The sequence below is a fragment of the Rhinolophus ferrumequinum genome, chromosome 27 (assembly GCF_004115265.2).
Source record: "Rhinolophus ferrumequinum isolate MPI-CBG mRhiFer1 chromosome 27, mRhiFer1_v1.p, whole genome shotgun sequence".
Lineage (NCBI taxonomy): Eukaryota > Metazoa > Chordata > Mammalia > Chiroptera > Rhinolophidae > Rhinolophus > Rhinolophus ferrumequinum.
This window is the reverse complement of record NC_046310.1, coordinates 26187322-26193650: the sequence shown is the minus strand read 5'-3', so window position 1 is coordinate 26193650 and position 6329 is coordinate 26187322. Positions and strand designations below refer to the sequence as shown.

Here is a 6329-nt window from a genome sequence, read left to right as displayed (position 1 = left end):
AATTTTGATTTAGGTAATTTGAAGTTAAATATTAATTTCTTACAAGTTCATTCTTGCCTGTTGAGCTTTTCATCATCATCTTTATCACTGGTAAATGTCCAGCAAAATTTATTTTCTGTAAAGTCTCTTTGTCAGCTTTTAGGGGGTTAATATTCACCTGATACATATTTTTCCATTCATTAACTTTCAACCATTTAAGATCCTTACGTTTTAGGTATCCCTCTTATAATCAGCACATGCACAGAATTGTTTTAACTCAGTCTCATACTCTGTCCTCCTAACTGCAGAGTTTAGTCATTTACATTTATTATAGTTACTGATATACTAGATTCGGATTCATTGCTGTTATTTCAATATATGCTTATGTTTGTCCCCTTTTTTCTATTTATATGTTCTTCCTTTTTTTGCCTTCTTTCGGAGTGATTGATGTTTTCAATCGCCTCATTTCATTTTTTCTGTCCACTTTGTTTCAAAATTCTATTTTCATTCTTTTTATAGAACCCTACTGCGTGGCTGTATCATGATATATTCAACTAGTACCCTACTGATGAACATGCGTTGTTTTCAGTCCTTTGCTATTATACATAGTATTGCAATAAAGAGCCTTTTACCATCTCTGTTTTTAAGAGTGGTTTCTAGTCTCACATTGGCTACCCTAGATCTTCAAATACGTGCAAGGAGCTTCTAAAGACTAAACTTCAACAGCATCGTCAGCTTCCTCTTGAACAATACTTTCTGCTTGAGTAAAGACTTCCAAAACCCTTAATAATAACCAACACCCTTCCAACTCACATTTTGTTTGCAGAATTTTAATACCATACTGTTTTTGACCAATAAATCACATGTATTAATATTATGCTGCATTATAAATGTACATTAGATTTACTTACGTATTCACCACTTTCTTCACTTTCTTTGCTTAGCATTTTTTCTTGTACAACAGGTCTTCCATCTGCTTTCATCTTGGAATTCACCATACTCCTTGGCTCTGAAAATTGCTGTCCTTCCACAATTGTGGAGAATTTTTCATCCACGATCTTTTAAAATGTGGCTTATTCTCCGTATCTCATGGTGATACTTTATTAAGACGCAGGTCATGCCTTACCTTTGTAGCCTCTCTGTTTCCTCTTTCATGTTTTGTTTCCCTTTATCTCTCTAAGTTGCATTCTGGAAAATATTTCTGGCCTATCTATAAGTTCACTAAACTTCTCTTTAGCCATATCTTATCTGCTGGTTAATCCATCCACTGAGTTTTCGTTTCATGCATTGCTTTTAAATTTTAACCGTTCTTTTAAAAAATATATCTTCATAGTCATTTTGTGTGATCCATTGTTCCTAGCTCATATTTTCAGGTTCTCTTTGAGGACTCCTTTCTTCTGTGTGTTGATGCTGCTGGTTCTCACCCATGGTACTGTACTTCTTTGTGGGTTTTGTAATTTGTGCTCTGAGCGGCTTATTTCCGTGGATCATTATCCCCAGAAGTTCTTTGAGTCCTGGGCTAATGTTGAATTGAGTTCATTCAAAGAGGATTTACATTTGCTTTTCACAGTAGCCTGAAGGAGCTACCAATCTGAGACCACTTTAAATAAAATTATGCACTTGTTGTTTTTGGCAGGGTCAGAGATTGTTTGAATTTAGACTGAAAATTTGTATAATATGTATGTTGTCAGGGGAATGCTTATTCTTTTCCCCAGCACTAAGTCTGGACAGGTAAGTTTCCTTGCCTTACCTTCCGTATATTACGGTTCATTTCTGGTTTACCCTTACACTTAAAATTATAGCCCAGAATACCAGGGTCCCAGTTTTTCTTTTGCTTTTTTTTTTGTTATATGATAATTTATTACTACTGTGTTTTCACCATCAAAACTTATGATCTCAGTCTTTCCTTCTTGCCTTTGTATAAGGCCGAAAGAGAGGCATTGGCTACTTTGACAACCTTAAAGCGGACTCCAGGAATGTCACCAACAGCATGAGCTTTGCGACCAAATCTAGCAACCAGAACTTCATTATTTTCCTCAATAAAATTCAAACAACCGTCTTTGGGTACAAAGGCTGTGATTTTTTTTGCCATTCTTGATCAGCTGGACCCTGACACACTTCCTGATGGTAGACTTTGGCTGTCTGGCTTCAACCCCTACTTTTTCCAACACAATTCCCCTTGCATGGGAAGCGCCTCCAAAAGGGTTGGCCTTCAGGGCTGTGCCCAAATGGGCTTTCTTGTACTGTTTATCATGCCACTTCTGATCTCGTCGGTGACTCCGGAGCTTCCTGGCAGCATGAAGACCGCGACGCTTGCCCATCCTGCTGGCACCACTGGCCCGAGGAAAAGAGAGCTGGGGTCCCAGTCTTATGCAGGTGTTTTGCATCAGATTCCTCACTGGGGTGCTCCTTAGGGTTTTCACCTGGCCTCTCACACCGAGGTACTCATTCAAGGAGAAGCTCGAGTACTCCCTTTCAACAGAAACCTTCAAAATGAAAGCTAGCTTTGTACTTGCTTAACCCCTAAGGTTTGTCATCTTGCTTTGTTTTGAGTCTCTGTGGACTTCTTACATTGGTGCCATCCAACAATGCATTAAAAAGGAAGTATTTATTCAACAATGTCGTCATTTTAATCAGAAGGGTTGAGCTGGGTGCCCAAACTGCCTTACTGCCAGGAACAGAAGTTTAGCTTTTGGTTTTGACGGAAACTCTGGTGACTCGGTGACTAAACACAAACGACCCTATAATGGGTGGTAGAAAAGTACTCACACTCCACTTCTCCTCCATGACAGGTCTCTTAGGTGAAAACCAAAACAGTAAGTTATCAATTTATAATAAATTACCAATTCATAATAAATTACAAAACAACAAATTACCAATTTATAACAAATTACTAATGCTATTTATAATAAAACAATAAATTACCAATTTATAATAACATTTTTGGCATGTTGTCCATCACAAGTAAAAGATATATTTTTCCAACTGCTTTTCTTGAGGAAAGAGTGGGTTGCTCTTGGGTGAAGGTTAAGATAACCTGACACAACTCCTGCTGCTCAGTGGTGAACCCTTCGGGACCATTTCAAAATGTTCCAAAGAGAATAATATCCAGGTTTATAATGAGTCCTTAAAACAGCACCTTAAGTGCCAAGAATAGCTCAGAGCATTTGAATCCTGCAGTTACCTTCCCTCCTGAGACTCAGCTGTGCAGATATTCACAACTTGAAGAGCATCACTTATTCATCCCCCAATATAAGAACCAAATGGACAGAGCTCATCAGGCAGCTGCGCTCTAATCACAACATCCTTGCAATTTTTACTGTGAAGCACAAGTATCGAACAGAGATTAGAAAGATCTGGGCTTCAACAGCAATGAAATATTTTGGACCAAGATTGAAGTGAGTTTTAACAAAGGAAATGGGGAAACATGCCAGTAGCAAACTTGGCTAACATCAAGTGCTTTCTCCCCTTTGATAAATATTGTGCTTCAGACTCCATGAAACTACGTTCCTCAGGATGGCAGGTAAAGGAGACAGAGGGGGTACATAATGATCCTGCGGGTAGTTTCCTTCAAGAGACTAGCGAAAGCTGGTGAATTTTTCTAAAGGAGTCCTAGAGGCGTAAAACTAGCTTCGATTCATGGAAAATGCCATTTACTTTCATGACAATGCCATGTCTTCTTTCTGGGAGACATGACCTATTTCAATGAGATACTAAAGATGTGATTGCACCCCATCTCACCTTCAGTGCTCACATCCACATACAGACGCTTCTCACACTGCAGTTCTCAGAGATCATTTCTGAGCCAAGCAGACTCACCAAAAAACAAAAATGAAAACAAACAAACAAACAAACAAAAAACCAACAACCAAATCCTCAAAAAAAGCAAAAACAAAGAACACCAACTGTTAGAACTAGCTTTAGGAGGCCATGATGGCACCACTTTTTCCTGGGGCCTGCCTTCCATAGTGGTTTACATTTTGGCTTCACCTACCAGGCTGTGACACCTTGGACAAAGCACTTAATTTTTCTCCTTGTCAGTTCACTCCTCCTCATAATTGCCCTAATGATATTGACATCATGTGACATCACAAGATTGAATGCAAGTGAAAATAAAGCCTATACAAATGTTGACTGAAATTATCACTAGGCACTTATATATAGAATCACGGCTAAGTGAATGTTACAAATGGTCAGTAGAACACAGAATAGCAGCAATCCACACCCAGAATGAATGGACCCAAAGTATATTCCTCCGCCTCTTATACTCTTGATCCTGCTAACAAGTCCTTTTGTTACAATGTCCACACTCTGTCATGACAACAGCATAATGTCATAGCTCTGTGGGAGTAATGAACCCTGGGATGGACTGTGTCCTTTCAGGCAGGGGATTAGCCCCCAAACCAGAAACTCCCTTGGATTCAGATGGCCCTGTTCTTCAGGAGCTCCCTTGTTCAAATGTTAATGTGTTGGGGGGAAGGTATTTGTTAGCAGGGATGTGATGGGTAGTTTTCATTGGAGAAAACTCATCACCATCTTTGCCCAAGACAAGTCTACACTAACCTGTGTAAGCAGTGCGCCTCCTCTGAGAGTCAGGGACTCCAAACTTTTAAGCCTCGATGTCTGAGACATGTGACCCCAGCACCTGGTCATATAGTTCATTAGACCGTGGTGGGTGCCTTTCCCAAAGCCCACCTGTGACCTGTGAGGTCAGGTGTCTGGGACAACTTGATCCACACTGGATGATGGTGACTGTCTGAACCAATCATGTCCTCTGTCAAGGCTTCTGAATGTGACAGACACGAGAAAAGCCCACGTACAGGCAGGAGCTGCAGTCGGTGGTGGAGAGGATGGGCTCACAACATGAAAAATGAGAGAAAGGGGGCAGTGGAAGCCTGTGCTGTCCCCAACGCTACTGGCAGGCTGCAAAAGCCACTGCTGACCCAGAATGGTGCCTCACCTTGAACATCTAAAACGACCTCTATTCCCATGCTGTTTTCAGTAGAATTGTTTCTTCAAGAAAACTGCTCTCGGATCGTGGCTTTCCCTTGGCTTTCAGACTGTGTGCATTTTTTTAACCCCCTGGTCTTGGTGTGCAGTTTTGCTAAACACTTTGTGAGTGTGCTGTAACAGATTGAAAATGTAAGCATGTAGGGTGTATGCTATTAAAATGTGAACTGCTGAGACTTACAATGTAACAGCTTGTCAACCTTTGAAGATACTACTATTTGATACCTTCTTAGGGAAAATTTACAAATTTTAAGCTGGAAGATCATTAGAATAACTGTTTAGAAAAGAATTTAAAACTACATGGCTTCTTATACTTTTGGTATGTATGCATACATTAAGCATTGTGTACAAATTTTTCATAATTGCTAATCCTCCAAACAGCTAATAAAATCTCAATTATGAAAGAAAATAAGATCTGAACAGACACCTCGTCAAAGAAGATACACAGATGGCAAATAAGCACATGAAAAGGTTCTCAGCATCACATGTCATCAGGGAAATGCAAATTAAAACAACAGTGAGATACCACTCCACACCTATCAGAACGGCCACACATCCGGAACACTGACAGCACCAGCTTCCAGCGAGGACGTGGGGCAGCAGAGCACTCGCTCGTTGCTGGGGGCACAGAGCGGTGCGGCCACTGCGGGACAGTCTGGGAGCTTCTTACAAAGTTAAACGTAGTTTTACCTTACAACCCAGCAATCTCTCTCCCAATTTACCCACGTGAATTGAAAACTTGCGTCCGTACAAAAACCTGGATATGAATGTCTATAGCAGCCTTACTCATAATCAGTAAAATCTGGAAGCAACCGAGATGTCCTTCAAGATAACTGTATAAACAAACTGTGTTACATCCAGACAAGGGAATATTAGTCAAACATCAAAAGAAATGAGCTATGAAGACATGAAAACACATGGCGACAACATAAATGCATACTGCTAAGTGAAAGAAGCCAGACTGAGGCTACACACGATATAATTTCAGTTATATGATGTACTGGCAAAAGCAAAACTATAAGACAGTAAGAAGATCAGGGGTGTGGGGCAGGTGGAGCACAGGGGACTTTCGGGCAGTGAGACAATTGTCTATGATGATATATGTACGTGTAATGGTGAGTACATGACATACATTTGTTCAAATCCACAGAACTTTATCACACAGTGAACTATATTGTATGTACATTTCAAAAATCGTTCAGTAGGTTGGGGGATCCCAGGAAAGACTATAACAGGAGACTCTAATTACATTACAGTGTGTGAAACAAGGGCACTTAAGGGGTGTGGGGAAAGTTTTGATCAGATAACTTTGGAAATGAATGCAATCGATAAGCCACTTA

General features: G+C 40.2%; 1 pseudogene; it reads right to left on the bottom strand.

Annotated features, from left to right (window-relative positions):
* Positions 1-1867: 1867 nt before the first annotated feature.
* LOC117018670 (40S ribosomal protein S23-like) lies at positions 1868-2300 on the bottom strand (annotated as a pseudogene).
* Between the last annotated feature and the right edge of the window lie 4029 nt (positions 2301-6329).